The following is an 11,336-nucleotide window of genomic DNA, read 5'->3' on the forward strand; positions in this document are numbered from 1 at the left end:
GGGTGGGGAGGAGCATCGAGTGTCGTTTTATGCTGTATGTGGCGGATCCGGTGGGGGGAATGCCGGAGGTGATGAGGATTATCAGCGAATTTGGGGGCTTTTCTGGGTATAAGCTCAACCTGGGTAAGAGCGAGCTGTTCGTGGTGCACCCGGGGGATCAGGAGGAGGGGATTGGTAGGCTCCCACTGAAGCAGGCAGGGAGGAGCTTTAGGTACCTGGTGTGGTGATCGTAGATTGACTAGATACAATACAATTGAGCAAACACTAGAGGGAGAGCTATAAATACACTGGGACAGGATGTACAATTTTCTTTAACGATGTACAGAAAATATGTAAAGAGAAAAAGGGGGATGTGGTGATCACAAGTTAACTAGATGCAATACAACTAGTTAACTTGAGTTAACTAGAGGGAGCATGGGAGAGCCATATAAATAGACCGGGACAGGAAGTGGGGACACACTTCACAGAGGGCAGAACTTGGAGCAGGACACAGACACGCCAGCTAGTAGCACTTGAGGTAGCCGTAGGTAACGCTCTGAAGAGAGAACAAATTCACAATAAAGCATCTTCTCCACATTTGAGACTACGAGATTTATTAAGACACGAGGAACAACACATGGTACCAAGGAGTGGCTTCAGATGCTTACTACAGGACAACTCAGTGGCAGACACAGAAAGAACAAAATGGCATGGAAATCTCCTACTGGACATTCGACTTGGGAAGACATCGCTGATGGGAGGAAGTGCCTTGGATTCACACTTCAGCTGGACACGACTGGAAATGTAAAAAGTGTCTGGGAAACGTTTAAACAATGGTTCGATTACGGTATCATAGCATATGATGCAGAAGCAGCCTCAGACGAAATTAAAATAGCAATTCTCATCGAAGGACATGAAGCTACGAAAGTTTATAATGGATTTAAATACTCAAAAGGTGAAGACAGAAACAGCTTACAAACGATACTAAACAAATTTGAAGAGTACTGTAAGGAATTTGCACAGCAAGGCATGCTCAGAGGCCAAACTGCACAGAGACTGAGTGATGCAAAACTTAAAAAATCACGAAAAGAACAAGAAATCGCGAATGAAAAGTACAAATCAAAAAGAAGAAATAACATGAATTTTTCACAAAGCCAAAACGCTGAAATCCAGTCCAGATCGGAAAGAAAAGGTAACTCACAACTTTTAGAAAGAAAAATCGCTGAAATCTGCGAAGAAATGGCGTTGGAGCACATTTTGCAGTCTCGGGCAAGCAAAGAACTACAAATTGCGTCTGCGCATGTGCCGGAACCGGAAGCCGCGCATGCGCAGTTAAAAAAAGGTCGCGTTGCCGATCGTTATGCGCACGCCGCGCATGCGCAGTTTTAAAAAAGTTTTGGTCGCGGATCGTTATGCGCATGCGCACGCCGCGCATGCGCAATGGACACAAAACCGCACAGTGAAGGAGGAAGGCCGATTTGCGCATGCGCAATTCATTCCTACGCGTGACATCATGACGTCTGAGCATCCCGACCACGCCCACTTAAAAGGGAAATGCCCGAAAATTGAAAACAAGACACTTAAAGTGGTAAACACAAATTTTCTTGCCTCAGAACACAGAAAAACGCCTGAACTTAAACCAACAGTTAAAAACAACTTGCACAACACCCTGAAAAAAGCAGTCTGCACCACCCAAAGTGAAGAGAACAAAAAGAATTCCGAAACAACAAAAGATGATTTGTTTTTCGAAGATTACCTCTCAGACATGGCTGAGTCAGTCGGATATGCTTATCACAGCATCAGCGACACGGTCGCAAAGTACAACACGAACCAACTCGTGGTAGATGAATCCAACCAAGATGATTTGGTTTTCAAAGAATACTACTCAGACATGGCTGAGTCAGTCGGATATGCTTATCACAGCATCAGCGACACGGTCGCAAAGTTCAACACGAATCAACTCGTCGTAGAAGAATCCAACCAGGATGATTTGGTTTTCGAAGAATACTACTCAGACATAGCTGAGTCAGTCGGATATGCTAATCACAGCATCAGCGACACGGTCGCAAAGTTCAACACGAATCAACTCGTGGTAGAAGAAGCCAACCAAGATGATTTGGGTTTCAAAGAATACTACTCGGAGATGGCTGAGTTATTTGGATATGCTGATCACAGCATCAGCGACACCGTTGCAAAGCTCAACACGAATCTACTCGTGGTAGATGAATCCAACACCATGATGCCACAGCAGCTCGTCGATACATTGGATGACAGCAATACCCAAGACGAAGACGACGCCACACAGAGAGCACAGAAAGACTCCACAGAGCGAGCGATGACAGGCTCCACAGAGCGAGCGATGACAGGCCCCACAGTGCGAGTGATGAAAGACTCCAACAGGGATGCAAGCAAACACTCCCTGGCGAACACCATGCATGAACAAGACCATGAAGGTCAACCCGCCGTATCTGAGCAACCACAAGCAGACTATGAAAGTCTAACAAGCTCACATGAACAAGAAGAAGACAATGTACCTCTACCTACTGCATGCGAAAATAGTGACAAGGTGATCACACTTGACGTACAGGATCACAGCGAGACTGACAGTTCTCAGCTTGTCTGTACAGAAGCACAGCGCGAAAACAGTGACAAGGTGATCACACTCGACGTACAGGATCACAGCGAGACTGACAGTTCTCAGCTTGTCTGTACAGAAGCACAGAGTCGGGCCACCCAACAGTCCAGAGAGACAACGCCGAAAGAAAACATGCAGATTTTGACTCCAGAAGAGGAGCACCTGGAGTCCAGAGAGACCACGCCGACAGAAACCATGCAGATTTTGACTCCAGAAGAGGAGCACCTGGAGTCCAGAGAGACTATGCCAACAGAAACCATGCAGATTTTGACTCCAGAAGAGGAGCACCTGGAGTCCAGAGAGACCACGCCAAAAGAAACCATGCAGATTTTGACTCCAGAAGAGGAGCACCTGGAGTCCAGTGAGACAACATCAACAGAAATCATGAAGATTTTAACTCCAGAAGCGGAGCACCAAGAGTCCAGAGAGACCACGTCAAGTGAAATCATGCAGATTGGGACTCCAGAAGAGGAGCGCCAAGAGTCCAGAGACACCACGTCAAATGAAATCGAGAAGAATTTGACTCCAGAAGAGGAGCACCAAGAAAGCAAAGATGAGGAATCAAATCCTCCACAAATGATTGATGTCACCAGCAACGATGCAACATCAGATCATTCGCACCACTCTCGAGACGAAATGCTCAATGACTCAAATTATCCACACGGGGCACTCATAGAGTATAACAAGAAAAACAAAAGTCAAAAGAAGCACAGCAGAAACGAGAACAACAACAGCAGGAACAGAAGCAACATGAAGCGCGACAAGACCAACAACAATAGCAAGAAGCACAGCAGAAACGAGAACAACAACAGCAAGAACAAAAGCAACATGAAGCGCGACAAGACAAACAACAAAGTCAGGCACAAAGATAGCGACAACGACAGAGACAGAAACAACAAGAACGGCAACGAAAACAACAAAATCAGGAACAAAGATAGCGACAACACCAAAGACAGAAACGACAAAAACAGCACCAAGTACGGCAACGAAAACAACAAAGACAGGAACGACAGAAACAACAGCAATGAAACAACGACTTGTACACAATGGTACTACTCGGCACATGAAGGACAATGCCACAGCACACTGCAAAACGATGACAAGACTACAAACATGTCATGGGATGACAACAAATCGCACAAACTCACATCTGCTCCAGAACAAGCAAGCACACCAGCATCCAAGGCGGATGAGATAATAAATCAATACCACAAGCACAGAAAAAAAAGTCCAGGCCAGTCAACATCAGTGATGTGACCATGCATTGACCATCCATGGATGACGCATTGGGTACTTAAAATAACAAGGAACACCAACAACATTCACAACGGAGTTGCAATATCAATGTCACCACGTCATCAAGAACAAAAAGAAAAAAAAAATGAACAACTTCATCAAGTTTGGACTCATAAATGTTTTATTAAGATTGGACTCATAAATACATTGGCTTTGTAAAAAAAAAAAAAATATGAAATAGCACCATCACTTGTATAGATACGCATATCATAAGTAACTGTTTTGTATAATTTTCTTTAACGATGTACAGACAATATGTAAAGAGAAAAAGGGGGATGTGGTGATCGTAGATTGACTAGATACAATACAATTGAGCAAACACTAGAGGGAGAGCTATAAATACACTGGGACAGGATGTACAATTTTCTTTAACGATGTACAGAAAATATGTAAAGAGAAAAAGGGGGATGTGGTGATCACAAGTTAACTAGATGCAATACAACTGAGCAAACACTAGAGGGAGCACGGGAGAGCCATATAAATAGACCGGGACAGGAAGTGGGGACACACTTCACAGAGGGCAGAACTTGGAGCAGGACACAGACACGCCAGCTAGTAGCACTTGAGGTAGCCGTAGGTAACGCTCTGAAGAGAGAACAAATTCACAATAAAGCATCTTCTCCACATTTGAGACTACGAGATTTATTAAGACATGAGGAACAAAACACCTGGGAGTCCCAGTGGCTAGGAGCTGGGGGGCCCTGCACAAGCTCTACCTCACAAGGCTGGTGGAGCAAATGGAGGAGGAGTTCAAAAGATGGGATATGTTACCGCTGTCACTGGCGGGTAGGGTGCAGTCTGTCAAGATGACGGTGCTCCTGAGGTTTTTGTTCCTGTTCCAGTGCCTTCCCATCCTTATCCCGAAGGCCTTTTTTAGGAGAGTTAACAGGAGTATTATGGGATTTGTATGCGTGCATGGGACACCGAGGGTGAGAAGGGTGTTCTTGGAGCGGGGCAGGGATAGCGGGGGGGGGCTGGTGCTGCCCAACCTTTGTGGGTACTATTGGGCTGCCAACGCAGCGATGGTACGTAAGTGGGTAAGGGACGGGGAAGGGACAGCATGGAAGAGGATGGAGATGGCGTCCTGTGTGGACACGAGCCTGAGCCTGGAGGCGCTGGATGTTGCCGCTCCCTCCAACGAGGTATACCACGAGCCCGGTGGTGGCGGCTACCCTCAAAATATGGGGGCAATGGAGACGGCATAGGGGGGAGGTGGGGGGCTCAATGGAGTCCCCGATACGGGGGAACCACCGGTTTGTTCCAGGGAGCATCGATGGCGGATTTCTGGGCTGGCACAGGGTAGGAATTAGGAGGTTGAGGGACCTGTTTGTGGATGGGAGGTTCGCGAGCCTGGGTGAGTTAGAGGGGAAGTTTGGGCTTCCCCCCGGGGAACATGTTTAGGTACATGCAGGTTAGGGCATTTGCCAGGCGGCAGGTGGAGGGGTTCCCTCTGCTGCCCCCAAATGGGGTACGGGACAGGGTGCTCTCGGCAGTGTGGGTTGGAGGAGGGAGGATTTCGGACGTATACCACGTAATGCAGGAGGTAGACGAGGCCTCGGTGGAGGAGCTGAAGGGTAAATGGGAAGAGGAGCTGGGTGAGGAGATTGAAGAGGGGACTTGGGCGGATGCCCTGGAAAGGGTGAATTCCGTCTCTTCCTGTGCGAGGCTTATCCTCATACAGTTCAAGGTGCTGCATAGGGCCCACATGACTGGGACGAGGATGAGTAGGTTTTTCAGGGGCGAAGACAGGTGTGCTAGGTGCTCGGGGAGCCCAGTGAACCACGGCCATATGTTTTGGGCATGCCCAGCGCTGGGGGAGTTTTGGAAGGGGGTAGCAAGGACGGTGTCGAGGGTGGTGGGATCCAGGGTCAAGCCAGGCTGGGGACTTGCAATTTTTGGGGTTGCAGTGGAGCCGGGAGTGCAGGAGGCGAAAGAGGCTGGTGTTCTGGCCTTTGCGTCCCTAGTAGCCCGGCGGAGGATATTGCTTCAATGGAAGGATGCAAGGCCCCCAAGCGTGGAGGCCTGGATCAATGATATGGTGGGGTTCATCAAATTGGAGAAGGTGAAATTTGCCCTGAGGGGATCAGTACAGGGGTTCCTTAGGCGGTGGCAGCCTTTCCTGGACTTCCTGGCGGAACGGTAGGGAACTAGGCCGGCAGCAGCAGCAATGGGGGGGGTGGTTTGGTTTGGTGGGAGGGAGAATTGCGTACATGGGTTTGTTGGATGTGGCGGGTGTTATCTCTTTCCTTTTTGTTGTTTGCTTTTTTTTTGTTTCAGTAGTTGCTTTTGTAGTTGGGTGGGTGTTGTTCTTGGGTTTTTACCATGGTTGTTCTGTTAATATTGTTTTGTTGTTTATATTTTGTGAAAACCTTAATAAAAATTATTTTTAAAAAAAGAGTTGCGGGGCAAAGATCCAGCAGGTGGTAGAATCCTAGGTACCAACAGCGTGACCTGCTAGGCTGGTTTAGCTGGTTCACGGGAGCAAAGTGGGGGGTGAGCTGAAAGTGAGGGGGGAGGGGGGGGGACTGCTAATGATTAGGGGACTTCCAGGAGGCTGGAGATGGAGACTAGATGGCAGTTGCTGCCAAGGTGCAGATCTGGGGAGGTGCGGGCCATGGGCTAAGGGCTGCACCCCCCCCCCCCCCCCCCCGACCAGACTGGTTATGTGGAATGTTCGTGGCCTGAATGGGCCGGTCAAGAGCGCCTGTGTGTTCGCACAGTTGAGACAGTTGAAGGCGGATGTGGCCATGTTACAGGAGACACACTTGAAGCTGGCGGATCAATTTAGACTGAAAAAGGGATGGATCGGACAGGTGTTCCATTCAGCGTTGGACTTTAAAACCAGGGCAGTGGCCATCCTGATTAACAAAAGGGTAGCGTTTGAGGTGGGGAAAATAGAGATAGACCCTAGAGGTAGATTTATTATGGTTAGCGGGAAACTGGAGGGATGGCAGTGTTGTTGGTAAATATATATTGTTATGGGCAAGGGTTTAGAGAACCCCAAAGTATATCACCGAGTTCACCTGACCCACAGCTTTTACTAGATTGTGGTATGGGCAACACACGGCCCACTCTACAGGTGTGATAGAGCAGAAATGGAAAAGTATTTTTTAAAGCAAAACAATGTTTATTCTATGAACTCCGGTTAACCTTTTTAAAACATACAGTGAACATCTTAGCAACCATTAATTCAAATACAACTCCCAAAGGATACAACACTAATCTTAATAACTTCCGAAACAACATCCAGAAGGCAGAAGAAACACCTTTCAGCAGAAGCACATTAGATTAAAGTCATTACTGTTCTTAGTTTTAAATCACTAAAGGATCGATTTCAAGTCTTTAGATTACACAGAGAAACTCATACACCTTCTGGCTGTGACTGCAGCGATCCAGATCTGAAAACGAAACTAAAACACACCCTGCAGCCTGCTCAAAAAGGAAAGTAAAAAGCTGACAGACAGCCCAATCCACCCACACTCTGACATCACTGCAGTAATATGAGCAGCCAAATATTTCTTAAAGCGACATTCTCATGACAATATGCCCCAAACTGGGATGACGTCGCATTTGTTAGGAAGGTGCTGGGAAAAATCCCGGATCTCGACTCTTACCAGTTGGTTATGGGGGGTGATTGTAACATGGTCTTGGATCCTAGGATGGGCCGGTCAAGTTAAAGGCCTGGAAAGGATCAGCAATGGTGAAAGAGCTGCAGGGGGTTCATGGAGCACATGGGGGGGTGTTGATCTGTGGACATTTGAGAAGCCAAGAAGCAAGGAATATTCATTCTACTCTCATGTGCACAAGGCGTACTCCCGGATCAATTTAAAAAAAAATACTGGACAAAACATAGTTAGCGGGGGTGGTGGAAACAGAGTATTCAGCAATTGTAGTATCGGACCGTGCGCCCCATTGGCTAGACCTACAGGTGAACACGAGAAATTTTCAGTGCCCACAGTGGAGGCTAGATGCAGGGCTGTTAGCAGATGACAATATATGTGAGCGAGTGAGGGAGGCCATTCAGGGGTATATAAAAACCAACGACATGGAAGAGACCGCAGCTGGGGTGGTGTGGGAGGCATTGAAAGCGGTCATCAGAGGGGAATATATTTTGATTTGGGCCCATAGGGAGAGAGCTGAACGGGCAGAGCTGGACAGGCTTGTTGGAGAAATCGTACATGTGGATAGGAGATACGCGGAGTCCCCAAATGAGGAGCTCCTGAAGGAGGGTCAGAGACTTTAAATGGATTTTGGACTCCTTTCCAGAGGCAAGGCGGAGGGACAGTTGAGGTGGGTAAAAGGGATAGTGTATGAATATGGTGAGAATGCTAGCAGGATGTTGGCACATCAGCTGCGGAAGCAGGAGGCAGCGAGAGAAATAGGGATAATTAAGGATGTGAGGGGAAAAGTGGTGAGGGGCCCGGGGGTGGTTAATGACGTGTCTCTTGAATTCTATAGTCGATTATGAGTCGGAACCCTCTGCAGGGGAGGAGGGAATGAACCAATTCCTGGAGAGGCTTGAGTTCCTAAAGGTAGGTGAGGAGCTGGTGGAAGTCTTGGGGGGCCCAATTGGGCTCGGTGAAGTGATAGATGGATTGGGGGCAATGCACTCAGGGACCTGACGGATTCTCAGTGGAATTTTATAAAAAGTTTTCGGGGCTACTGGGACCGCTGTTAGTTAAGGTTTTCAATGAATCCAAGGAGTTGGGAGTGCTTCCCCCAATGGCATCACAGGCATCAATCCCTCTCATCCTGAAGCAAGACAAGGACCTGGAGAGCTGTGGATTGTACAGACCAATTTCTCTTTTAAAATGTAGATGCTAAATTACTGGCAAAGACCTTGGCCACCAGAATAGAGGACTGTGTCCCGGAGATAATAGGGGAGGATCAGACGGGATTTGTGAATGGCAACGGGCAAGACATTTTCACTGAAGTTTCATCTGTCCTGGTGAAATTCAATCTTCCAGTGTTCAAATGCTACGGCCTGACAACTGATGGAGCTTCTTCAATGGCAGGCACAATAGCTTTGCCAGCCTGATGCTTAAATCAGTGTCTCAGGAAGTCATCACACATCACTGCATCATCCACCAAGATCGGCTGTGTTCAAAGAACCTGGAGGTGAGACATATGATGGAGTTCAACTGTCAATTTCATACAGTCCTTTTTTTAAGAAAATATTTTATTGAAGCATTTGTAATTTTTTGTTTAACACATCAACATTTCTTAAACAACCGCGTGGGCTAACACACAGAAAAAATTCCCCATTGAATAATGACTTCCCTCACTTGGCTGGTGCCTCAGCTATCAAGAAACTGACCTTGGTCACTTTGGTTTACAGCCTTGAAAAGAGAAATTGCTGCCAGATATTTTTTTAGCTTTGGTGAGTTTAATCGGCCGATTCTCACTTGAAGCTGTGAAGCATTTATACTAACCACTGTGCTACCACCCCATGAACAAATTAGAAAAAGCTCTGGGTGATTAATGGTGATAATTTCTCAGCCCGGAGTATAAATCTTGCTCTTCTAAATCACTCTTCTGAAATGCAAGTAAGCACAAGTGAAAAAAGCTCCGTATGGAAGGGGTAGGAACAATTGCAGCCTTGTAAATGAGGGTAACATTCTCAGTATACAGTTTGCTATCACCCCTCTTAAAGAAAGCAATGGCAGAGTCTAATTAAGGGTCTTGTGCACCTCCCCCCACCACCCTCTCTCCCCCCCCCCCCCCCCCCCCAGCTGCTCCAGTTGCACATTGCTTTGCACAGCATTTTTCAAATCGATGCTAATCAAATCTTCAGTGCTAAGTCCCATGGTGTGGTGGACCAGATCGTACCACCTCGTGGATCACGTCTAGTCCTGGGGCTGACCCTTGGAGAAGCCGATTCTTAACTCCAATGGGTATAGGCCTAACCTGGCCAACATTTCTTAAAAACAAAAAGCCCATCATCCCACGATTGAGCAAAGTGAATTTTACGCAAACTGTTTCTGATGTAATTATATCCTTTTGTGGATCGAAACTGTTCACAGTGCTCCAGATGTGGTCTTGTGTAAAAATGTACTTTGCTGCAGCAACGCTGACTCCTTGAAGGCCGGCTGACTCAATTGGCTGGACAGGCAATGTGGATCAGGTTGGTGACAGCAGAATGGGTTCGATCCTTGTTCCAGATGCAGTGGATTTGGGACCTGCCTCCTTGACCCACCCATGGTGGAGGTCTTAGCACTGCCTTCTGACAGACATCTTAAGTATTGAGAACGGATCCAGTCCGCACTTCTGAAGGGACCTGGTTCAATTTTGCTCTTCAAATTGATGATATTGAGGGGCATGATGCGCACATATGAGCTTTTGTGCGATTCAAGCTGGAAAATAGTATTCCTGAAGCCATTGTTTTGTCTCTTACTTCCTGACCATGAAACGGTACAGGGCACATTCAGTGTGTTAGGTTAGGGTTAGGGAGGGCTAAAACATTCCCTGGGATTGCCTGGCTGGATTTTGTACCGATGGTGCTGCAGCTACGGCAGGCTGCAAGTGAGAGCGGTGTGCCTTTGATGAAGAGAATGGCTCCATCTGCTATTTGGATTCATTGCATTCACAGCGATCAACTAGCAATGGCAGAACCGAGTACGGTTCTCAGTGACAGGTTACACCAGCTCATATCAAACTGTGCCCAGTTGGTGCGTGTCAAATTGCAAAACTACAGATATGGGGTCTGATCGTGTGTTGTTTCACAGTGAGGTTCGCTGGCTGTTGAGAAAAAGGTACTGCGAAGGATTTTGAACTGAGGAATCAACTGCTTGCATTTGTGATGGACTGCCCAAAACAAACAATTAATTGGTTGTCAATGTGATGTGTCTCTTTGCTTATGTCGCCGGCATATTTGGAAAACTGGAATTGGACACAAACAAAATGCAAGGAAAGAACACAAACACTCTGCTGTATGTAGAGCAAATCATGTCAGCTTTATTTTTCTCCTGTTTTTGTAAATTCAAATGATTGGCATGTTATCATTTTAGGAAATATGTAAGATTTTGCTCTGTAGTATTAGAGGTAGCTAAACCTCTTGAATTGAGTGCTTAATGTACGAATTGTTAAAGGCTTTACCTTCAGGCCAGTAGCAACCCAGTGCAGATAGACATCTGCTGCTGGATATGCCTCGAGCACAGGTCACGTCACAGGGACGAGGGAGCCGTACCTTCATCACCCCAACCTCGACTTTATTACTCCCCCCCCCCCCCCCTCCCCATATTATGAGGATGAATTTTCTGGTTTTATCTGTTGCACATCTTTGGACTGTGGGAGGAAACCGGAGCACCCGGAGGCAACCCTGGGGAGAACATACAAAGTCCACACAAACAATCATCCAAGGCCGAAATTGAACCCGGGTCCTTGGCGTTGTGAGGCACTGTGTCGCCCCCAAATTTGGTCCCCGATA

The sequence above is a fragment of the Scyliorhinus canicula genome, chromosome 18 (genome assembly GCF_902713615.1).
Source record: "Scyliorhinus canicula chromosome 18, sScyCan1.1, whole genome shotgun sequence".
NCBI lineage: Eukaryota > Metazoa > Chordata > Chondrichthyes > Carcharhiniformes > Scyliorhinidae > Scyliorhinus > Scyliorhinus canicula.